Below are 26,721 nucleotides of genomic sequence, written 5' to 3'. Positions count from 1 at the left end.
CAGCTCATAACCAAGTAGGAAAAATAAGAGACAGTTGTTAGTAGTTTCCTTGTTTTTCATTTGCTTAGTTTTCTACGTGTCTATCAATTTTTTTCACATTTCATCAGATCTAAAAAATTCACCTCTGTATTATTTGCCAAAAGCTCAAAATTATCATACAAGCCATCATTGCTATTTTTTTCCTAACACCCTTCCATGCAGACCTTTCTGTCCTTCTGATGATACATTGTTTGGAAATATAAGCATGTGGTAAAATTATAAAGAAAAGCTAGGGAATGCTAAACACAAAAGCTATTGGTTATATTTGGAAGGAGAAGGAAAAGGTTCGTACCTGACGGAATACAAAGCCGACTACAAAGGTACTGGTAATGGACTGACTGATCTGTAGGTTCTCTATCATCCTGAGACTTGTTTCCCCCACTTTCTTGTGGCCTTGTTCTTGGGCCCCCAATCATCTTCTTTCATGGTTTCCGCTCTCACTTGCTAGAGCACAGTGTCCTTTAAATATACCTCTATATGTTTACATATATATGCCATATATGAAATACATATTTAATAAGAAATACATGTTTTAGTTCTTCCACATCAGGAAATTCTCTTATTGTACCTTCACACATGACAGACAGTTTGGCTGGGTACAGAATTCTATTTGATAATTATTTTCCCTCAGAATTTTGCAGGTTTTCTTGCATTCAGTGTTCTTGTTAAGAAATCCAATGTCATTCTGATTCCCAATATGATTTTTTTACTCTGGAAACTTTTAGGATCTTCTCATTTCCCCTGCGCCCTGGTATGTCATAATGAAATGCCTTCATTCATTTTTTATTCGTTCATTATGCTGGATACTCAATAGGCTTTTTCAGTTGAAAGATTCATGTTCTACAGTTGTAGAAAATTTTCTAGTATTAGTTCATTCATATTTCTCTCACCTCCACTTTCCCTCTTCTCTACTTTCAGAACTCTTATTAGTGGCATGTTAGAACTCTTGGATTAATCCTCCAATTACTGTCTTTTCTCTCTTACTTTCCATCTCTTAAGTTTTTGGGTGCTTTGTTTTGTTCTGCTCTGTGTGGGGGAGAATTCCTCAAGTTTATCTTCCAATCATTCTATTGCAATTTTATTTCAGCTATCATATTTTTAATTTCCAATAGCATTTCATCCTATCTGGTTACTCCTTCTCCACAGTCTCCTAGTCCTCCTTCATATATGCAGTATCTCTCCCTCTCTCCTGAATTAAATTTAATTTTAGTTTTCTAGATGTTTTTATCAGTTCCCTGCCTTGCATCTATTTCCTCTAAAGTTCCTTTTTTTTCTCTTTGTTTCAGTCTCTCTCATTTCACAGATCATCTATCTCAAATGAGTAGTGATTCTTGGCTGTCTACTTTTATTTAAGACTGAAGCCCTAAAATCTAAGGGGAAGCTCTAGTTGACTGGATTGGGCTTGCTGAATAGCAGTTTTCACTATAGTGTGATGGGCTGTTAATATAATCTTTTCATTAGACTAGCTACAATGTCAATATGTAAAGGTCTTTTCTTTATGGTCATATTGTTTCTCCACAGAAGAACCTATCTTCTGCCCTGGTTGGATTTATGTGTGTGTGTGTGTAGCAGGTGGGGGCAGAGGAGGTTAGGATAAAATGCCTGACTTCCAGCCTGTTAGTAGCAGAGTAGGGGAAGGGACCTAGAGGTCAGTTACAGACATTCACTTCATTCCTTGTATTTAATTATCCACTCCATCCTTGCCCTTCCCTGTGCCTAGTTGTCAATAAATTCTAATCCTCTCTGGTTTCACTCATCCAAAATATAAACCTCTCATCTCCTGCTTGTGGAAGTAGTCAACTGGATGCATAGAATGGGGCAGGACACAAGGAATCCAACCACTGTATATACAGACTTCCTGCCCATCCCTTCTCCTGTTTTCAGCCTGGTGCCTCACCACTCCCTGCCATCCATGGTCCCTAGGACCTCAACGTGTCCACCGTCCCCAAGTTCTGGGTTGCTTGCTCCTCACGGGTTCGCCTGTGAGGACCCTTGGGATTGTTCTTTCCTCTACTCGGCTCATTCAGCTGCAGCTCCAGGCTTCCGGAAATAGTCTCTTATTTGCTGGTGTCTCCATTCATCTTCTTTTTGTGTTTGTAGGTTTACCCATTTTTATTCCTTTGCTGCCATTTTAATTGGATTTGGGGAGGGAAAGGAGATAAATATGTGTGGAGTTTCTGCCATGTTTAACCAGAAAGAGTTGAGTTGAACTTTGAATGGCCTGGGCGATAACATGTACCCATCATATCGTTCAGACTATCTCTCGGACTACCCTCAGCCTATTTAAATATTTGGCTTCTATCAGCAAAGGCAGACACTGTGACTTATCTCTGTTGCATTCTCAAGTCCTACAACAGTATATATTTGTGGAATGAATTAAATTCAGATGGTTTAATTCTTAATCATCTACAACAAAATCATGCCTACCATTTATTTGTTGAGCACCCTGAATATGCCAAAACCTAGTCTAAACACTTTACAGATATTATTTTATCCAATTTAACCCTAATGACAGTGCTATGCTGTATACACTATTAGTCATGTTTACAGATGATAAAATTGTGGCTCAACTGAGCTAAATGATTTGGTGACAGACGTACAGTTAGCTAAAATGTGACCCAGGATTCATATCTAAATCTCCCTCAAGCCAAAGACCTTGCTGGTTCCACTTGACCACACTGCTCCCCACCAAAATCTGACATCAAGAGGGAGTAGCAGCAACACTACCTACACACAGGCATGGCATGAAAGGGCTTAAATCCAGAAAGTATTACCAGATAGAGGTGGGATGCAAAAAGAGGATCTGAACCAAGGTTAAACGTTGTTGACTGCTTATCTGAATTTGGCAGTTCAGAGTTGAAGACTACTTTTCAAACCCCATAATTAATATGTGTTGCATATGGTAGTTCTGAAAGTACTTTCCAACACATTATCTTGTTTATTAAACTGCTAAACAAAATGACCGGAAATCGACTAGATGTGAATAAGGTGCTTTTAAAGTCCTGAATGAAGAGTTTTTGAGCAATATTTTTATTATGTAGGTATATTATATTTCAGAAGAATATTTGAGTAACTAATATGACTAAAAATAGAGAAGTAAAATGCATACTGGTTAACACAGTGAATTAAGTATCCCCAACTGTAAGTATGATTCAACATCATATTCCCCAGGAAAATATTTGGACTTGGAATTATCCATTGAACAACATATTTTCATTCAAAAACATATTGAAATATAAGCAGCTCTCACAACGCTTGCTTTTAGAATCATCAAATTTTGGCTTTGTTGAAATTACTTCTCCCATGGCTTCAATTTTTTCTGCATACACAATTTCATACCCAAATTGTGAAACAAAAACAGAATTTGTCTCATGGCAAAGGATGCCATGCAACTAGATTCAACATATTTTGAAGCCCGACTATAGATGAAGGTCTGTGCTAAGCATTCTAGCATATTTAAAGCTGAACAAGGCATGTTTCCAAACATCAAGGGAGGAAGCATATACGTGCAGCATAATACAAGCCGGGCGTGGGCAGCACTGCACTGGATATAGACACGTTTGCTACGGACGTTCAGAGAAAAGGGAGCTGTGGGAGTTGAGTGGCTGAGGGGCTTATGAACGGGCCTGGGAAGCATGGGGGCCCTCAGCGGGCAGGAGTGGGAGCAAAGGGCATTCTAGTGCAGGGCGCATGGTGAGCAGACTCCTGAATGGGGAGGAGGAAGCAAGCCACACCTGCATATCAGACAGAAGTGGCTGGGAGCATGTCTTAGAGTCCTAGGGCCACCATTAACAAAGTACCGCAAACCCGGCGACTGAAGACAACAGAAATTTATTTTCTCCCAGTTCTAGAGGCTAGAAGCCCAAAATCAAGGTGTCAGAGGGCTGGTTCTCGCTAGAGGCTCTGCACGAGAATCTCTTTCATGCCTTTCCCCTAGCTTCCGTTGGCGGCTGGCAACCCCCGTGTTCCTCGGCTTGGGCTGCGCGGTTCCGATCTCTGCCTCTATCTCCACATGGCCTTCATCTCTCTGTGCTTCTGTTACCCGTCTTCTTCTCCTACCTTCCCATGCCTTCCCTTCCATCCCCTTCCCTTTCCTTCTCTTATTCTCAGGACTTATCCTTGGATTCAGGACCTACCCTAATCCAGAACATCTCATCTTAAGATCCTTATCCCTGCAAAGAGTACATTTTTCCAAAAAGTTACATTCTGAGGTTCATGGTGGACATATATTTACGGGGTACAATTCAAGCCTCTCCAGGGCATCCCTCACATAAATGTATAATCTAAAGAATAAATTTCCTGGGAACTCCTGGCGGTCCAGTGGCTAGGACTTCGTGCTCTCACTGCCGAGGGCCAGGGTTCAATCCCTGGTCAGGGAACTAAGATCCCATGAGCCACACAGCGTGGCCAAGTAATAATAATAATAAAATTTCCTTGTATTTATATTTGGTTATGAATTGAATGAAAAAAAAATCCAAGCAATAAATTCTTAAAGACAACGTGATTGCCATTTTTCTGAATTTAATTTATTTATTTATTTTTATACAGCAGGTTCTTTTTTTTTTTCTGGCCGTATGTGGGCCTCTCACTGTTGTGGCCTCTCCCGTTGCGGAGCACAGGCTCCGGATGTGCAGGCTCAGCAGCCATGGCTCACGGGTCCAGCCGCTCCGAGGCATGTGGGATCTTCCCGGACCGGGGCACGAACCCGTGTGCCCTGCATCGGCAGGCGGACTCTCAACAGCAGGTTCTTATTAGTCATCGTTTTATACACATCAGTGTATACATGTCAATCCCAATCTCCCAGTTCATCACACCACCCCCACCCCCACCACTTTCCCCCCTTGGTGTCCATATGTTTGTTCTCTACACCTGTGTCTCTATTTCTGCCCTGAAAACCAGTTCATCTGTACCATTTTTCTAGGTTCCACATATATGCGTTAATATATGATATTTGTTTTTCTCTTTCTGACCTACTTCACTCTGTATGACAGTCTGTAGATCCATCCACATCTCTACAAATGACCCAACTTCGTTCCTTTTTTATGGCTGAGTAATATTCCATTGTATATATGTACCACATCTTCTTCATCCATTCGTCTGTCTGTCAATGGGCATTTAGGTGGCTTCCATGACCTGGCTATTGTAAATAGTGCTGTGATGAACATTGGGGTGCATGTGTCTTTCTGAATTATGGTTTTCTCAGGGTATATGCCCAGTAGTGGGATTGCTGGGTCATATGGTAATTCTATTTTTAGTTTTTTGAGGAAACTCCATACTGTTCTCCATAGTGGCTGTATCAATTTACATTCCCACCAACAGTGCAAGAGGGTTCCCTTTTCTCCACACCCTCTCCAGCATTTGTTGTTTGTAGATTTTCTGATGAAGCCAATTCTAACCGGTGTGAGGTAGTACCTCATTGTAGTTTTGATTTGCATTTCTCTGATAATTAGTGATGTTGAGCAGCTTTCCATGTGCTTCTTGGCCATCTGTATGTCTTCTTTGGAGAAATGCCTATTTAGGTCTTCTGTCCATTTTTTGATTGGGTTTTTTGTTTTTTTAATATTGAGCTACATAAGCTGTTTATATATTTTGGAGATTAATCCTTTGTCCGTTGATTCATTTGCAAATATTTTCTCCCATTCTGAGGGTTGTCTTTTCGTCTTGTTTGCAGTTGAATTTAATTTTTAACAGTTGGCAAGGTTTTGAGATCATGGCCAGGTCCAAGTGACTGACTGCTGAAGGAGACTTTCCCAAACCTACCTCCCACCACGTGAGTGGAGGTACTAGCCAACCAATATTACTGGATTCACAGCTATCCCAGGAATTGTCCATAAGCAATGCCACCCTGTGCAATTCTTCACCTCCCATACCAAGAGGAGGACTGATCTCAGTATTTGAAAAATGCTCTGCAAAATCCTAAACAAGAGACATGAATCAAAAGCACTGTAAAAATTAGGGAAGAAAATAAAGTCTAAACTAATCCAAAATTTGCTTTATGCACAGGAAGCATTTAGAAGCTGATTCTTAAGAATGGATTTTGTAGGGCATTTCATAATTGCCTTAATTATGAAAAACACTTTTTATTGGATTAGAAGTGCAATTCAATGCTCTTTGGGTCCTGGATAAAGAACTCAGTAATTGTTATAAAATGATGGACAGGCTTTCAAGCTCCTGCACTTGTTTTCTGACTCTGTGATTTAAGTGTGAAATTGATCTGAAGTCTGTATGGGCCTTCTATCAAGTGTGCTCAAATGTAAGCAATGCGGTTTCATTTACACTAATCCAATACAAAATATTCTTTTGCCATGCAAAACTCAAATGCATCTCTTAGAATAGAGAGTCCAGTTTATGTCATGCTATAATCATAGCAGTTCTAAACTAATTTAACACCCTGAAGAAGTTAATTAACATCATTAAAAAGTGCATCCAGTCAAGTATAACATGTGACCCAAATAAATAATTGAATGAACTTTCCTACTCCAGGGGTGACATGTTCCAAGGCTGTCCTCTTTCATCAGACTGGTCAACAATTGTTTGAAACATCTGACACGGACCACATTAGATGATTTTCATGAAGGTGTAAACCTACATGGCAGCCTAATAAACAACTTAAGTTTCATGGCTGACATTGATTTATACATCTTCTAAAGACATGGTGCATGAAATGATCAGAACAGTCAATAATGCAAGCAAAATGTATGGGCTAGAGATAAGAGAGCAGAAAACAAAATCAATGCCTTCCAGCTATTAACAGCATGCAGCAGAGTTCATAATAGATGGCATTAAACTTGAACATGTTGCATCATTCAAAATCTCAGAGAAACTATCACTCCAACAGTAACTGAAAGAATAGCATTCACATAAATGAGTATATATGGCTTTAGCTTTGTCACTGAAGGCATTTTACCAACTAAAAGCTGCTTAGATGAGTTGTTTGGGGTGCATCCTTATTACAAAATTTTTAAAGGAGGTCACTAGGCATACTAGTAAATATCATTAGGTGCATAAAATTTAGATAATGGAGAAAGTCAATATATTGCTATAAACCTTCACAGACAAAATAGATGCACAAAGGGCGAAGCAATCAGCAGCAAATGGATGATTTTTTTTCCTTTAAAGGAATGAAATCGAATGGAACTAAATATCGCTGTCTTGTAATCAACACAGTCATTTTTAAGCCCTACAGGTCAGATAAGTTTCTGTTTCAGAAACACGAAAAGAGTTCTAGCAAAGTATTTGGTGTAGCTGAGTGGTTGAGCACATTGACTTGGAGATCAGAGCGACCTGGTTTGATTCACACCTTTACCACTTATTAGCTTTTTCATTTAACCTCTCTGGGCCTCTGTTTATTCATCTGTAAAATGAGATTAATTATAAGTACCTTGAACTGTTGTTGTGAGAATGTAATAACAGATGTTGGAGGAGTCCCTGAATAAACTGTTTCTATCTTTATGTTCAGTATATATATGAATTTGTTTGTCCTTATACCAAATTTCTTAGAGACTGGTAAATTAACATAAGTTTTCAAAACAGGGTCAGGGGCCTCCCTGGTGGTGCAGTGGTTGAGAGTCCGCCTGCCGATGCAGGGGATACGGGTTCGTGCCCCGGTCCGGGAGGATCCCATATGCCGCGGAGCGGCTGGGCCCGTGAGCCATGGCCGCTGGGCCTGCGCGTCCGGAGCCTGTGCTCCGCAACGGGAGAGGCCACAACAGTGAGAGGCCCGCATACCGCAAAAAGAAAAAAAAAAAAAAAAAAAACAGGGTCAGCCCTTAATAATCTCTGTTTATTATGAAAATGATAAAATTCAAACCCATAGCAGCTTATTTAAAGAAGCAAATGGTCAAACTGCTCTGCAGCAATTTAGACACACTCTGGAGAATGATGCTCTAACAGTGACACACTCACATACAGGTTGATTCTCCACTTCATCTTTCTTTATACATTATCCAGGTAAAGGGGGATTCAGATAATCCTAGCTCACATTTTCCATCTAACCTTGAAATGATTTCAAGTATCAGAGGATCTTTTCAAACTTCCAGGCCAGCCACCCACAGCTTTGCATCTCAAGAGCACCTTCTATCATCCACCAGTATTACCGCAACTTCAAATGTGGCAGCACCATTTGGAATTTCTACTGATTTTTATTTTTTATTTTATTTTTTTTTTGCAGTACGCGGGCCTCTCACTGTTGCGGCCTCTCCCGTTGCGGAGCACAGGCTCCGGATGCGCAGGCTCAGCGGCCATGGCTCACGGGCCCAGTCGCTCCGGGGCATGTGGGATCTTCCCGGACCGGGGCACAAACCCGTGTCCCCTGCATCGGCAGGTGGACTCTCAACCACTGCACCACCAGGGAAGCCCTCTACTGCTTTTTTATTTCCTTTAGGCAGCATGCATGAGTAGAGAGTCACATGGCACATCTCTAATGGCAATTGGTAACTCTTCATCACACATTTATATAAATTATCACCTTTTCTTTCCTCATTTGTGTCATGAACAACTGTTGCACTATGTAAACATTTTGTTGAAATACTGTATATGAAAATGATCATATGTTAGGAATGCAAATGACCGTGTCTCAGGGCGTCAGGGCTGAAATATTGGCTCTAGGTAGGAAAGTGACCATGGCCCTGGCCCTGGGTCATTATTCAGTAATGGAAATAGAAACATTCTCAGCCTCCACTAGCCAGAAAGGTGATTCTGTAGCAAAGGCTGAAAAGCACAGCTGCTGCTGGGCCAGTGTCCCCAGTACAGAAACTTCCTGTTCAAGCAAATATCTTTTCATTGAGCTCCACAGAGAGCCATCGGTGGTTTTTTTCACCCTCACCCGCACTAGAAAAAAACTGCATAAAATGCCGATTCTCCATCCCTATTTTCTGAGCACCCACTGTAACTGTTGTAATGACAAATCTGCCCCAGAACACTTCGTGACTGGGGGACACAGTAGTCAAGTTTGGAAACTGACGGTCACTGAAATGCCTCAAAATAATAACTCCACTAAAAATAGAAAACTGAATCACTGGTTTGATCATTTGGGTTAAATCTTTAAATCAACCCAGTGGTTTAAAAAATAAAGTGGAGGGAGGTGTATGTTTAATAATCGCAGAACTCTCTGTAAAAGAAAATCATATATAAAAGCAAGAAAACGATACAAGCAGAGCTATTAGCATTCAGGGGGCAGAAAGGACAGTGCGGCCCATGGGGCAGTTTTCAGAACCCCTCTGCTCTGACCACACCAGGTACTTGCCCCCAGAGACATTTCAATCCCATTGGGAAAGCAAGGATAACAAATAGCCAATGACAGAACAACATGAGGGAATAGGTAGTTTTTCCGTGTTAAAGTGGATGATACAAACTTACACTCTGTAGGAGTTCAGAAAAGGGAGGAGTTGTTGGCGTTGAAACAGCAGGGCCCACTTTACTGGGCAGGCACATTTGCCAGTCTCTGATGGGGCTGATCTGCTTAGTGCTGCACCTTAATGCCACCCTTGTGCCTTTGACTGTGTCACTCCCCAAATACGGGTGCCCCCGATCCCTGCTCAAGACCCTCCATCTCAGTGCGGTTCATCCTTCTCTCTGGAGCTGTGCCTGATCACTGATGGCCACCACGTCAGGGCACATGGCACCCGTGCTCCCCTCTTCCACTGAGCATCTCCCCACCACGATAAAATATCTATAAAGCATTTGTACATAATCAATACTGAGGAAAAAAGCAACTCAGGACCTTGCACATACTGCTTGTAATAACAGAAACTGTTATTTGTACAAACCGTTTAACCCATGCATTATCCTTCTAGAAATCCTCCTAATAAAATTCTAATAATTTCACTTAAAGAAGTTATCATAGATGTTGATAAGGTCTTAGCTGCAAGGATATTCATTGTTTATAATAGTGAAGTTTTGAAAATACCCTAAGTGTCCAATAATAAGGAATGCATGGAATGGAATATAATGCAACCATCAAATACAGTGCAGTAAATGAACACTTATGAGCACAGAATATGCTAACCATATATTAAGTGGGAAAACACAGAATACTACACAGTAGACACAATGTGATCCTGCTATATCTATATCTATATAAATATATATATTATTGATATATACTATTATTTATATATATACAATTATTATTTTTATATATAAATCCTATAATTTAGGTATGTATATAACAGTAGTTTATATGCATAAAAACTGTCTGCCATTGAGTGAAGTGCATTCATGACTTTACTTGATTCTTCTGGTATTTTTCTGATTTTTCATTGATAGAGGAGGCAACTCAAAGATGTTTATAATGACTATTCCTGCAAAACTAACATCTTCCTTTCTCTCATGAAATATTTTATACCTACAAATGGGTTTATGGAATAACTTAGTAACTACCCTAAGTATCCACCACCAAGCTTGTACAACTCTTTTTTGAGCAACTTTGCTTTTAGCACAGGGGTGTGAGAGATGAACAAAAGTAGTTCAGAATGCTGAAGTGCTACGTGGATTTACCCTCCAGTAATGAGAGGTTCCTTTCTGACCCCCTTAAAACTCAGTTTTTAACTGCCTAGACTATCTCTAAAAAAAAAACCCTTTCTCCCAGCCTCTGCACCAGTAATAGTAACATATATATAATACAGTACAAAGAACCATGATTTTTCCCTATTCAGGGAGCTGTTATCATCTGCTGTGGTAAGCTGGCCGCAGAGCCTGGGCCCAAGCCTGCACATGGCTTACCTCCTGATTCACTTAAACCTTTTTGCTTCTATCAACCACAGGGAATGGGGACACTTACAGGTAACAACTGACAATTTGAGCAGAAAATATAGAGAAAAGCTGTGTAAAGCAAGTGGCTCAGATTATAGCTGTTGACTTCTAATATTATTTGATAGATGAGGCCACTACAATTATCTACTGCTCATGGGTTCCATTACTGGAACAAGAAGAACACAAAATAAGGGCAATTTCCCAAACAATATATAGGACCACTTAACTTTGTCAAGAGCCATTTCTGCAAGTGAAGTCCTCCTTGTAAAAGACATGAAGATAATGCGCTGCCAACTTGACATAAGCATTTACTTCATCCCACATTAACTGCCTTTGGTTATTTCTGCCATGCTCTAGTTAAGGCCAAATTGGATATTATTTTTAACTAAACGTTTGGTTTAAAACGCATTCATGGAATCTACAATTTCCCCCTAAAATTAAGTAAAAGGAAAAGAGCTCTAAGAGAAATCTGAAAACCCCTCAACGGGAGAAAGAGTGAACAAAGTTTCCACCTTAATTTTTTCATGAAACTTCCTTGCAACTGGCTACCTCAAAATTATTGGAACACTTTTCATTCTTGAAAGAAAACATCACTCTGTGGTTTAACCTTATGTTACTACTTAAAGATCAAAAAGAAACTCTGTCTCTAGAGGAAGAAGAAAGCAAGACACTTTTGCAAGACAAAAAAATAAAGCGCCTGAGCTGTGAACTGAGTTACTGCATCCATGTTAACTAGTCATTAATTTTGCATTTTGAGTTTGGATTGAGCCATTGGATGGGATGAGTTTTGGAAATGTTAGAAGTGCGTCGGGAATTACACAACTTCCCTCACCTCTACCTTGGAGAATGGAAAGAGGAAGGAGGACCCTGAGGGAGAGAAGAAAATGTTTAAATCAGAAAAACACAGGATAACTCCTAGTGAGGACCTTACAATGAATAAATTCCTATCCATGGTACTCTAGAATGGGGGAAGGGGAGCCCGCCAGCAAGCTCACCCGAAGAGTCTTAACTTTGTCTCCCAAATAGAGTCCATACTTGTGAACTTAAATATTGCCTTATTTCCTAAATTAAAATCCCCCTGATATTTTTCTCTCTTTATTCCTTTGCTTTGATGCATTTCCAAGCCAAACTATGGGGAAGTCTAAAAGGCATACAGGGTATCTGTAAGACTCCTTTCCTTCCCTCTCCTTTTCTTTTTTTATCCCACTTTTCAAATGATAATCAGTAGACCAGGCCTAACTATTGGCAGGGCTGTGTCCCCGCCCTTGACCACATGCTACAAATGAATTCTCGTAGGTACTTATCCAAGAAATGCCCAAGTCCCTTAAAATCTGGGTCACTGTGAGCTTCAGTACATGGAGCTGGTCAAAAAGCATGCTCCTGTTCAATAACACTCAGGAGAGATGGTTAAGTCTGTACAGTTTAATCGTAACATTCAAGATTTTTTTTTATTATTCTTTCTCAGCTCCTGAAGTCTTTTAAGTCTCTTTTAAAAGGGCCTCTACACAAAAAGGTAACGTCATCCAGGAGAGAAAGAAACTCACACTTGGCCATACCACTTCCACTTGGGCATTGATTAGATGTCTTTTTTTTAACAAATTCAAAAAGAAAGGGGACACGATTTAAAACTAAAATAGAACCAGGCACATTGTACAAAGGATTATTTCAAGTAATTCTCCTTGAAACTATAACAAAGGAATGTTTCCTGGGGATTAAATGGACTGTCAGGTAATCAGAAAAGTTCTTTTAGGTTTTTCCTCAGGAAGAAAAAGAGCACTTTGGATGGATTTTTGTTCCTGGCATTTTGTGACACTTTACAGCTTATTCCCTGGTGTCATACCAATTTATTTTATTATTCATGAGCTCCGTGAAGGAAGGAATGATCTTAGAGGTCCCCAGCTGGACCACACTAATAGATCCTTTTCCTATCCTCCATCTACTGTTACTTTAATATGGATAAGATTGTTTTATTAATGAGAGCAAATGGGTTTCCTGAATATCAGCCTCTCCTTTGGTCACTCTGGAACCCGATAGACTTGATTAATTGATTTTCAACTTTTTGAACACCCACACTATTTTTGACACTGTACTTTTAAAAAAATTAAGACATAAATAAACAAAAGCTATACCTCCAGGAAGTTACCTTCTAATGAAACAAGACTGACCTCCATTACTAATTGATGACGCTACAGTCAACTATCAATTATTCATGTAAAGATTATCCATGACACACTTTGTAGAGCATCCATTGTGGATTTCTAAATCCCAGGCTTTCCTACTTCTCAACCATACAGACTTAAGGGACGCAATGTCAAACATCTCACCACTCTATAGATTTAGCTACAGGGGAAAGGGAGACAACCTTCCTATAGATCTCAGTCTTCATCCAGGGAACAGGCATGGAGGACTTTGAATAAGGTAGTATGCTAGGCACTACAGAAAAAGATGAATTAAGTGTGTATAAGGTATATCAGGTGCTCACAGATGGGAAGGGCTAATTCTACTGGCGGAAAGGAAGAGGAAAGTGTTTCAATGGGACAATGACACTTGATCAGAGTATTGAAAATTGAGGGGGTGTTGAGGGGTGGACTGAGTGAGAAGACATTCTACACAGAGTATGAGCAAAGGCACAGAATTGTGAAATAGCATGATGCACTATGGACATGACCATGGGGTTGGCAGGTGGGAGGAGTTACTAACAAAAGATAGAGCTGAAGAGATAAGCCAGAAGTGGCCTCAACAGGACTCCTTTACTTTGGGACTTGAAGGGAAAGCGGGGAGTGTAGCCTGACCCCTCCCCCACTCAGTATATGGCTTAGGTAACAAAGTAGGTGCCATCACTAAGACTGGGAAGGCTGGAGGGAAACATAATGAGCCAGTTTTGGACATTTTTCTTGCTATAGTGCTGAGAGCCATGAAGAGGTTACAACTCTTAGTATCACACCTGGGCTCCACGGGTGACTGCTACTGGGTTTATAGTCAACTAAAACCAACAGATTATTCTCTCACATGCCCCCATTACATAAAATAGGTCTCCCATAACCTGTGTAGTTTTTTTAGCCTAAATGTAGATATCTGTACTAATTAAGACAGGGAAAAAATTCAAAAATCAAGGATTGCGTTTTATATTGCCCAATCTCAATTTTTTTTTCAATTGAGTATAGTACTTATTCTTCTGCTTTACTTTGGACATGTAGACACTACCTAGACTGTGCTGGAGACAAGTTCTCAGGTCTTAAAAAACCTGCATCACAATTAACATTAAAGTTGGACCACATTGACTACAGAGGGAAATGGTACCAAAATGTCTAGGAAATGTCACTAGAAAAATAACATATTCATTCATGTATTCATTCATTCAACAAATATATATGGAAATATACATATTCATTCAAGAAGTGTGCCCAGCCAGTGACTGAGGGAGACTATTAAGATTCTGCCCTTACAGAGTTGACCTTCTATTGGATGCACACACACCAGACGTCAGTGTTTGGCGTATGAAGAAAATGAAATGGAGTGAGATGCCTGTGGGTGATGGCAGTTTAGGTGGGGTCGTCAGGGAAGGCTCCCCTGAGTAGAACACGTTGGACTCAGAGCTGAAACGTAGGAAAAAATGTCAGACCACGAACAGAGGGAAAACATTCCAGAAAGAAGGTGAGCAGAGGAACTAAAGCTGGAACTGGGGTGGTGTGTTCAAGAAACAGGAAAACCCTCAGGATGGCCACAGCAGGGTTGGAAAAGGGGAGCGTGAAGTGAGCTGATGGGGGGAAAGCAGGAAAGCAGATCCTGGAGAGACGTGAGCAAGAGTTTCCACTACATCAGGATCAAACCCCGGTCCCAGGCCTTGTTAAAGGGCCTTCAGTCGTGTGATTTCAGCTCTCAGAAACTTTTTTTCCAAATCTATCAAAATAGTAGTAGTAAATATTTTTATCACTTGAGAAGAGTAAAGGAGAGAAACTATGCAAACTGCCTGGCACATCGGTAGAGCCTAATAAATGTTAGTTCCCACCCCTTATCCTTTTCTTCTTTTAACAGCAAAAAGGAAGCCAATGTAGATTGTACAGGTTAAAAAAAAATGAGCCTTTTCTGGTCTAAATGCTCGAGGTCTTCTTTCTGGCAGCTCCTGATTCCTGGAGTTGACCTTCAGAACATCCCCTTCCAGGAACCCCAGGGGCCAGAGGTCAGGGTTGCCAAGATAGATCAGGTGATGTGATGGTGAAAAATGTTCCCAGGTGAGCAGGGGACCTTCAAATTAATTTCCTGTGTAACCCTGGCATTTGTGAGCTGAGGTCTCACAAGCTGAAAATAAAACAGTAGCTAACTCTGCAAGATAAATGCTTTTTAAAATCAACAATTACTTTGAGGTCCTTGGAGAAAGCTGCTTTAAAATGCAGGTTATTCTCCTTGATTTTCACCTGTTTCCTGCCTCCTGGAGTTTGGGGCAGGGTGTTGGGGGACTGGGTAGACATAAGGGAATACGGAATATTCCTGACTTGCCAACTTCCCTCCCCAGCTCCCCTGGATGGCAGACTGAGTCATTTCTGAAATCTTCTTTATGTAAGACTCCTTTCCTCCTTAGTCACCTCCCCATCATCCCTTCATCTTCTCTGCATTCCCAGAAGCCCCCGACAGGTCTGGCCCTGCCCCATGGTTCTCACTCCCTCCCTCCACTTTTAGCTTCTCCTCTCAAAATTAGAAGCATTTCTTTTTCTCCATGACTAACGCTCTGCGATTCCATGTCCTCTTGCCACACACAACAAATGCTCACTGAAGGGCCAGACACCAGAGTTAAGTGTCCCCAGACTCTGCTGCTGCCTGCATTTTGGTTGAGTACCCTGGCAAAAGAGGAGGATGGAAAAAACAATCACAACTCACTCACTGTCACAATGAATGGACCTGCTGAGGTGCTTACTGACTTTAAACACTGGTGAAAAAATAAAATAGGAGTTGACCTATGTACAACCTTTGTCTCCATCTCCATGAAAACTCAATATTGCTTTAATATTTGCTTAATAAAAAAGATACTTGTGGGGTTTAGGTATAGAGAATTAATTGTAGTGGGCTGAATGGTGCCTCCCCTCTGAGAAAAAATATGTCTATGTCTTAATCCCTGGAACCTGTGAATGGGACCTTATTTGGAAAAAGGGTCTTTGATGATGTAATTAAGATGAGGATCGTGAGATGAGGAGATCATCCTGCATTATCTGGGTGGGCCCTAAATTCAGTGACAGATGTCCTCATAAGAGTGAGGCAGAGGGAGATTACACAGAGACAGAAGAAGAGGAGGCAGTGTGACCATGGAGGAAGAGACTGGAGTTATGCAGCCATGCAGCCACCAGAATCAAGACAAGGCACAGAGTGAATCCTCCTCTAGAGCCTCCAGGGAGAGTGTGGCCCTACCAACACCTTGATTTTGGACTTCTGGCCTCCAGAACTGTGAGTGAATACGTTTCTGTTGTTTTCAGCCACCCAATTTGTGGTAATTTGTTACAGCATCTACAAGAAACTAATACACTGTATTTAGAGGAAGCATCTAAGATACCATGATTTCTTTTGGATGAGGGATTTTATACAATGGCTCCTCCTATCAGTGGACATCTAAACTTGATCCTCAAAACCACAGACTCTATTATCAAAACCAATTGGCCATGTTCTGGCAGAGGAAAAGTGGTGCAGAAAATCTATTAAAAAAAAAAAGAAAATCTATGGAAAAAATCATCATAATGGGAATTTGTTTTAAATCTCAGTCATCAGAAGACTGAGGAATCAGTCATTAAGGAGACCTGGAGAGTAATTCATTAAATGCTAACATATTTTAACATTTTGGGGAGAGAATCTTTATAAAATGATTCATAAATGTTCCCGCCAATTAGAGATTACATGAAATATAATTAAACCTGTCTTTTTTTTTTAATTGGGGTATAGTTGCTTTACAACGTTGTGTTAGTTTCTGCTGTACAATGAAGGGTATCAGCTATATGTATACATATAGCCCCTCCCTCTTGGACATCCCTCCAACCAACCCCCCATATCTTACCCATCTAGGTCACCACAGAGCACCAAGCTGAGCTCCCTGCACTATACAGCAGGTTCCCACTAGCTATCTATTTTACACATGGTAGTGTACATAGGTCAATCCCAATCTCCCAATTCACCCCACCCTCTTTCCCCCCCTTCCCATGTCCACATGTCCTTTCTCTACTTCTGCGTCTCTACTCCTGCCCTGCAAATGGGTTCATCTGTGCCATTTTTCTAGATTCCACATACATACGTTAATATACGATATTTGTTTTTCTCTTTCGACTTACTTCACTCTGTATGACAGACTCTAGGTCCATCCACATGTCTACAAATGACTCAGGTTCGTTCCTTTTTATGGCTGAGTAACATTCCATTGTATATATGTACCACATCTTTATCCATTCATCTGTCGATGGACATTTAGGTTGCTTCCATGTCCTGGCTATTGTAAATAGTGCTGCAATGAACATTGGGGTGCATGTGTCTTTTTGAATTATGTTTTTCTCAGGGTATATGCCCAGTAGTGGGATTGCTGTGTTATATGGTAGTTCTGTTTTTATTTTTTTAAGGAACCTCCATACTGTTCTCCATAGTGGCTGTATCAGTTTACATTCCCACCAACAGTGCAAGAGGGTTCCCTTTTCTCTACACCCTCTCCAGCATTTATTGTTTGTAGATTTTTTGATAATGGCCATTCTAACCAGTGTGAGGTGATACCTCATTTTTGTTTTGATCTGCATTTCTCTAATAATTAGTGATGCTGACGATCTTTTCATGTGCCTCTTGGCCATCTGTACGTCTTCTTTGGAGAAATGACCATTTTTGGATTGGGTTGTTTGTTTTTTTAATATTGAGCTGCATGAGCTGTTTGTATATTTTGGAGATTAATCCCTTGTGAGAGAAGAAAAACTCAATAAATTTAAAATAAACATCCGTTACCATGGTATGCTATGGATATGGCTACACATAGATAAAGACTTTTATATGGTAAGTGACTCCTTTCCCCTCCATCATCTCACTGCCCCCATTTCTAAACTGTATTAACTGTATTAAATTATATTCCCAAATATGATGTTATTATTTCCTTTTCTATGTAAAAACACCAAGAAAAATATACATTGTTACCACCTGCTGCTAGTTCAATACTATTTCCAAAATTAAACAGTACAAAAAAAGAATTCCCAGAATAGAGACCCAAACAGAAAAATAAGTTCTGTATGTAGGCTAAACCACAGCAATAACATGAACAGGAAGGTGTGATTAGACTACATTGAGAGATCTGCTTGCTTGTTTTTCTCCTATATTTCCATGCTTCTGCAAACATGTGGAATGTTCCTTGATTACAGTTAAGAAACTGCAACTTTTTATTGTATTGCATTCCCAATGGACTGCAGTGAAATCTTGGAGCTGATGTGACAGATAGTTCATCTCAGCACTGGATTATGACACCAGAGGAAATTTTAAGAAAGACTTCTAAATCCAATATATCCCATGAAAAGGGACACAGTAAACCCACAAAGAGAGCAAATTGGTATATATTTAATTATCAAGGAAGGAAAGAAGAATTAACCCAGAAAAGTTAAGAACTTGACCACTTGAAGTAAACATAAAAGAAACCCATAAAAGTTGCCACATCCATTATAAAACACATCACCTATTTGAATAAAAGTTAGTTGCACACATGAAACTTTACTGTTGAGAATTTTCAAGGACTAGACTGTAAATACTAATCCATATGATGAAGAAATATTTATAATGCAAATGAATCCTATCTATACGTACTATAGAGGGTTTATAAACAACAAAAATCTTGGTACTGGGACATCTTCTGAATTTTTAGAAGTAGTGAAATATTTTATTTTAAATATGCACACAAGCAAGGGAAGCTCTCCAGCACTTCTTAACTTTTACCACATCCTTTCCTTCAACTGCTTTCTCTAAATGGCAGCAACTTGCTACTTTGGGTTCCACAAATGGAAGGTGCCAGGGTAGCACAGGCACCTCACACCAAGTCAAGATCATCCAGACTAGAAGAAAGATTATCTTTCTTGGTATAAAAAAGAATTATGCGCAAAAACTGTTACCTTAAGCATGATGAAAAAGTTGAATCCTTTTTTAAAGTCTGTATACATAATCATCTATTTTTTATATAGATTTTCCAAACAGAAATTTGGAAAATCCTAGGAACGAAGCCTTGAGATACATCATTGGAAGCTAATACTCCATGAATCACAATGGAAGAAAGTAAAAATCTCCTGGGTCTACAACTTAATCATCCAGGTAAAATGTCCTAAGTAGAAGGCACAAAGAAGGGAGAAGAACAGGGAAGGAAAAGCCATGACTTCCCTCAGCTCATATTGTAGGGCTTCCATTGCTGACCACAGGGTAAAAAGAGAGCAGCAAATCAAGCCCCTGAGAAGAACTTACTGGAGAAGGAATAAGGCAGGTGCCCCTTAACTCCTGTGTGAAGATGGGATCAAAGAAGTAAGGGCTATCACTTTGGCTCTAATAAAACCCAAGTAAAGTATCTGCAAGGCTTTCATACTAAAACTGCAGAAGCATGTGAAGTTCTAGAAAAATTGACATAATAACTGCTTTATGATGTCTGGAAACTCTGCAGGTGGATAAAAGTTAAAAATTGGAGTTTAACCTTGACTAAGTCAAGCAGTAATTAATAATGCATAAGATGGGTGAGTGGTCATGCTTATGTACCTGTGTGAAAACGGTCATAGAGCTAGATGTGGGCTTTCAGGTTACATGGTTTAGTGATTTGATTATTTTGGCTACCAGAATACTTTCCTCAGAAGAAATCTTTTGCAGGAGAGCATGACAGGTCACTAATGGAAAAGAAAAGGAGAACAATCCAGGGAAGAACGGAAGGCCCAGCACTCATCCACTTGGCCCCAATGAAATCAACAAGCCACACACTGACTCCATAGATTGAAAACCATTCAACTGGTCCCACACTTTCTCTTTACAAATGAACATAGAGAGAAAGAGAGGGGGAGAGAGAGAGACAGAGAGACAGAGATATTCAGTGACCTGCCCAGAGTCATGCAGGTAGAACCAGAATTAGCAGTCAGTGCCTCTAAATCCTTTCTAATGCTTTCCCTATAACAACTCTGCTCACAAAGGTATTTCTTCGTATCTTGTTCCAGTTCCTATTTTCCTCCATTATGAATATATAAATATATCCAATCCCTGTGTGTGCAGTGTTCTAAATATTTTTACATAGAAGTTTATTTGGGGGAAAAATTATGGATATACATGACCAACTCTTTGAGTCTCACACATTCCTGTGACAATCCATCTTGGCACTTGCTGGAAAGATCTGTTAACAAGGTGCCACGGAAAAGATACTCAGGTGGGAACTGTGGACCCTCGTGAGGCTTATTTTGCAAATCCAACCTATTTCAATATTCAAAATTGTCAACTTAGTTACTGGGGAGATTCGCCACTTAACTAAGGAAACAAATTTAGACTTTTTTCTAAAAGTAGATGGCAAAGGCAGCAAAATGGTATCTTCAACATGTTGAGGGAAACCAAGAAATTGACAACCAAGAAATTGATACTCATCCAAATTATCATTTGAGTAAAGACAACATAAAGACACTTCAAGGCATATAAAGACTGAGGGAATGTACCAGCCAAGGACCTTGTTTTTTTTTTTTAAACAGGAATTCAGCAAGAAAAAAGAGAACACAGAAGATGTGGAACTTGAGACAAACCGAGAACTTTGTTAAAAGTTAATAATTTCATTAAATATTGACTATAAAAAATAGCAAATAATAACTCTAAACTACCATAACAGCCAACAACAATTGTTAATACATGTGTTAACACCCTCGTTGTCACTGGGAGAAGGAAATATCAAATAACTACAAACTTTTTTTTTTTTAGAGGATGGTTAAGTAACTACCTGTAAGATTAAGAGTAACCTCCAAACACTAAAAATGTACTGTGCAGTTTCCAAATCATCTGAAGAAAATGAAATATTAAAAACTGTATCTATATAACAAAAATCAGGGAAGGAAGAGGGGAGGCAAAGGAAAAAGACAGTAAACAGGAAACACAAAATAAGATGGTGGAAAAAGTTCAAATATACAAGTAATCATAATGATTGTAAATAGATTAAGCTCATCAGTTAAAGAGGTAATCATATTGATTTTCTAATCCAACCACATGCTGCTTGCAAGAGACATATCTAGAACAACACCACACAGAAGAATGAAAATAAAGGGCTAAAAAAAGATATGGCCTTCAAATACTAGACAAAACAAAGTTGGTATAGCAAGATTAATATAAGACAAATAGATTTAAGGTCCAAAAAGCACTAATATAACTAAATTAGGACAGTATATAATAATAAAAGACACAGTCTAACAAGAATATAGCAAACATGAAATTATTGCACTTATCATCACTTTAAAATATATAAATCAGGGCTTCCCTGGTGGTGCAGTGGTTGGGAGTCCGCCTGCCGATGCAGGGGACACGGGTTCCTGCCCCAGTCCGGGAAGGTCCCACATGCTGTGGAGCAGCTAGGCCCGTGAGCCATGGCTGCTGAGCCTGCACGTCTGGAGCTTGTGCTCCGCAACGGGAGAGGCCATAACAGTGAGAGGCCCATGTACCACAAAAAATAATAATAATAAAAAAAATAAAATATATATAAAGCAGAAATTGGCAAAATTAAATGGACAAGTTGATAAATTTATAATCATAGAGGGAAATTAGTTAGAATATAGAAGTTTGAAGGAGAAAAATTAACCAGCTGAATCTAATGGGTATAATGAGAACCACACACCTCAAAAAGACTCTATCATGTTTTCATGAACACATGGAACATTTACAAAACTAGCATGATTCCGGGATTTCAAAGAACTTAAATCACACATATCATCCCCTCTGATTGTGATATAATCAAATTAGAAATCAACATTGCAAAGTAGCAAAAACATAACAAAAGTATATATTTAGGTACCTTAAAGAGAACTCTTAAATAAAGCCTGAATAAATAAGAAATTACTACATATCAAAACATGTGGATGATGCTCAATCACTATTTAGAGATGAATTCACACCACTAAATCATTTACTAGAAAAGAGAAAGATTAAGTACACATTCAACTCAAAAATCTAAAAAATAACTAAAAAGTGAATCTAAAGAAAGTAAAAGCAGGAAAAAATGATTATAATAAAGAAACAGAAACAAAGAGATAATAGAAGGGATAAATGAAATCCAAAGCTGATTCTTGAAAAAAAACTAATAAGTATACAGGTTTTTAGCAAGTCTGACAAAAAAAAAAGAAGGTAATTAAAAGGAGGACAAAAATGTACAGTAGATGTTAAACATAATAAGAGAATACTATGAACATTATGTAATGAATTTGAAAACTTAAATATACACATTTTATAAAAATAGATTTCTCAGTCTGACCCATGAGGAAATGGAAACAATGAGTAAAAAAATAATCACTTGAGAAACTGAATTGGTAATCAAAAGTCCCTCAAATCAAAAGACACTAGAACCAGAACGTTTTACAGGTAAATTTATTCCAACCTTCAAGGAACAAAGAAACAGACAAGTTTTATCATCCAGGCAGATTCTGAAAACAGAAAAAAAGAGCAAATTACCCAGCTCATTTTATAAAGTTGGTGAAATCAAAATACCAAAACTGGGTAAGTTAGTATAAAGGAAAACAGTTATATATCAATCACCTTAGTAAACACAGATGGAAAAACTCCAAAAAAATCAGAAAATTAATTAATTTCAGCAGTGTATAAAATAATTATTAATAATTTTTTAAACATCATGTTCAAGTAGATTTAATTCCAAGAATTCAAAGGTGGCCTAATATCAGATAATTCATAATATACTCCATCAGAAAAACCATTAGTGTATATCATTTTAAGAGATTTTAAAAGAAAAATCACCGGCTCAATAGACACAGACAAAAGTGACAAAATTCAATCCTAATTGTTGATTAACATGCCTAGCAAACTAAGAATAAGTGAATTGTCTTTCTAGCAAAAGCTTTTTATTAGGAAGCTGTGTAAGAATCATACTGAATAGTGAGACTTTAGAAGCACTTACATTAAAATCAGAAATGATGCAAAAGTGGTTATCACTACTTCCATCCAACATTATACTAGAAGGCCTAAAGATTCAGTAAAGCAATAAAGTGCACAAAGTTTGAAAAGAAAAAAAATACAAAATAATTATTATTTACAGATAGTAAGAATATCTACCTAGAAACTCCAAAGGATCTACAGATAAATTATTAAAATAAAATGAGTTTTTAGGAAGGTGCTGGACAGAAAAATTACCATGTAAAAGTAATATTATTCCTTTACACTAGTAATATCCAATTTTAAATGTAGTGGGAAAAAAGAACACTCAACTCAAAATATTAGTGAATATTTCTTAGGTATTCCTAGGAATAAATTTATCAAAATATGTGCAAGATCCCTATGCAGAAAATCACAAATATTCATTGAAGGATTAAAAGAAGACCTGAAGGACTGTGAGATTAAATACATTAATTATTTTGATCATCCCCAAATAAATCTATAAATTCAAAATCAAAATAAAAGTCTCAAGAAGAATTGATCATGGGACACTGTAGAAAATCCTTACATATGTTTATATGGAAAAACAAACGCCTAGAATAGGCAAGAGAGTTTTGAAGAATAACAATGTTGGAGGATTTCAAAAATAATTATTATGTAGCTGATTATTATAACTTTATAATAATATCAAGAAACTAGAGTGATTTGTGTATGGATAGACAAATGATCCCATGGAAAGGAATAAAAAGCTTAGAGAAACAAACATGCCTATGTGGAAACTGGCTATGTGATAGGAGTGGTAGCACAAATCAATGTCACTGAAAGGTGCTGGGGCAATTGATTACAAAGTGTGATGGGGGTGGGAGATAACAAGTAGATCCCGACTTCACACCATACACAAAGTTCAATTCAAGGTAATTACAGATCTAATATGGAAAGCAAAACCCTAAAAGTTTTAGAAGAAAATATAGGAATAGACATGTGTGGACTTTGAGTAGAGAAGGATTTCTTTGACAAGATAAAAAATACAAAACGAAAAAAATTTAAAAATTGATAGGGCTTCCATGGTGGCGCAGTGGTTGGGAGTCCGCCTGCCGATGCGGGGGACGCGGGTTCGTGCCCCGATCCCGGAGGATCCCACGTGCCGCGGAGCGGCTGGGCCCGCGAGCCATGGCCGCGGGGCCTGTGTGTCCGGAGCCTGTGCTCCGCGACGGGAGAGGCCACAGCAGTGAGAGGCCCGCGTACAGCAAATAAATAAATAAATAAATAAATAAATAAATAAAATTAAAAATAAAAATTGATAAATCTGACTGTATTTAAATTAAAACTTCTGTTCAACAAAAACATGATGAACAAAATTAAAAGACAAGCCACAGATTGAGAGAAAATATTTTCCTCATATTATCAAAAAATGATTAGAAACCAAGAAATATAAATAACTCCTAAAAATCATTTAAGAAAACAAACAAAAAAGGACAGCCTAATGGGATGTGAATGGGGAATGAGCAAAGGATATGAATAGGTAATTCACAGAATAAGAAAACCAAAAGTCCAATAAATATGTGTAATTTTGTCAAACTCACTAGTAATCAGGGAGATACAAATTAAAACAATGATGAGATACCATTTCACACACTTCAGATTGGCAAACATTTTATAGTCTGACAAACAAAATTCTGGCGAGGGATGATGCGGGAAAACAGGGCTCTCGTATTCTACTGATGGGAATGCAAATTCTTATCAACCTTCAGAGAGCAGCTTGAAGATACCCACGCCATGACTCAGCAATCCCACTCTTATAAGCTATGCCCTAAAACAGAAGTTATCAAACTTTTTTTATCTCGGGACCCCTTTACATTCTTAAAAATTATTCAGGACCCCAAAGAACTTTTATTTATGTGGGTTATATCTATAAATGGTTACATTATTAGGAAATATAAATAAGAACTTTTAAAATATGTATTAATTTTAAAATAACAATATACCTATTACATGTTACGGTAACATTTCTATAAAAAATAACTATATTTCCTAAAACTAACAAAAATTAGTAAGATTTTTGCAAATCTCTTTAATATCTGGTTTAAACATAGCTGAATTCTCAGATCTACTCTGTATTCAATCTGTTGAATTATGTTGTTTTGGTTGAAGTATATGTAGAAAATTTGGCCTTGTACTTGGAATAGATCATTTACCCATGCATAATTTTGTAACATGATGGATTGATCATTCGGGAAACACTGACACACTGAGTTATACAGATCTTCCAAATGTGGACACACGTCATTATACAGTATCAAAAAATAATGTTCTTTATTAACATTATTACTGATCAAATCAGAAAAAGTCTTTAAGTGTTAGGAAATGTCTACCTCACAGTGGCAAATTTTTCCAAAATTCTAAGTTTTACTTGAAAACTCACATTTTATCACTGGAAACAAACACTGCCAGTTTTTTTCCTTGAAGTGAAAGGCTTTCCTTATTCATTTTTGAGAAAATGTCTACCAGGCACCCAGTAGTTTACCTGTCCATGTAGTTCAGCCATCGTTTACCCATCATTCTTTCAAGTAAATAAAGATGGTGTTCCATGAAAAAGAAGCTAGTTCAGCTTGTAACTTAAACAATTGCAGTGTGCAACCAAAGGGCTATAAACACACTCCACACTGTGCCACACAGAATTATAAGATGTGTATTCAAGAGTTGAGATTTAATAAAACTAATCCATTTTGTTAAATGTTAAAATCATGTTATTAAGTACTTAAGTGCTTCACCAGGGACATTCTTAAATGAATGGCGTTTTTCTCTGTGAATGCATAGTGATGAAGAAGAAAATGACTGCTAGCACCATTTGTACCACCTCTTTGATTCATGCTAAGGCGTCAATGGTTTCACTAATCATTACGTTTCCCCATCAGTACAAATATCAGCACAGCGTAAAGGGCAACTGACATCTCAGTATTATTATGAAAGTAGTTTCAACCTTGAAGACTCCCTGGAAAAGGTAACATGGACCCTGGGGGGTGGGGGGGGTGGGAGTCCATGAACCACACTTTGAGAATCCCTGCCCTCGGGAAACTTAGGCATAGGCACAAGCAGGTGTAATCAGCTCCACATTACTTGTATAACAAAAAATTGGAACCCATCCAAATGCCCATCAACAGGAGAATGGATAAATAAAATAGTGTACATTCATCCAATGGAACACTAGACACCGTTTAATCATTAATGAACTAAAGCTATATCTATCAACATGAAAAATTCTCATTAACACAATGAACAAAAAAAAATTTGCAAAAGAATAAGTACAGTATCATGCCACTAATAACAAGTCTAAAAGTTTGAAAACAATACTAAACTATGCTAAATACTATCATATATTTTAATATTCTATACTGAAAGTACAAAAACATGCATGGGAATGACAAATACTGAGTTCATGATAATAGTTCAGGGAGGAAAGGAAATAAGATCAAAGAGTGGTTTACAAGGGGGCTCAATTGCGTCGTATGTTTTATATTACTAAAAAAACATTTTGAGTATTATGGCATCATGTTAAGACTTAATAAAGATGTGTGGTAGGTACAGATGTGTTGTTTACAGTAACTTCATGTGTGTATATTTGAAATCTCTCATAATTTAAAAAATAATTTTAAAAAATTAATTCTAGGTTTATGATTTTTTTCAGCATCCTCTCTGCTTTTAAAATCACCATTAATAAATATAAAATTTGATTAAATTGATGTTCCATAGATTTAGATGCAGAGAAGAATGAAAATGTTTTAAATGTACAAGTTCTATGGACAAAGGATTGTCTTCAGAGACTGACAGCAGACATTTCTC

The sequence above is a fragment of the Mesoplodon densirostris genome, chromosome 12 (assembly GCF_025265405.1).
Source record: "Mesoplodon densirostris isolate mMesDen1 chromosome 12, mMesDen1 primary haplotype, whole genome shotgun sequence".
NCBI lineage: Eukaryota > Metazoa > Chordata > Mammalia > Artiodactyla > Ziphiidae > Mesoplodon > Mesoplodon densirostris.
The sequence above is the reverse complement of the archived record's forward strand: the minus strand, read 5'-3'. Positions refer to the sequence as shown.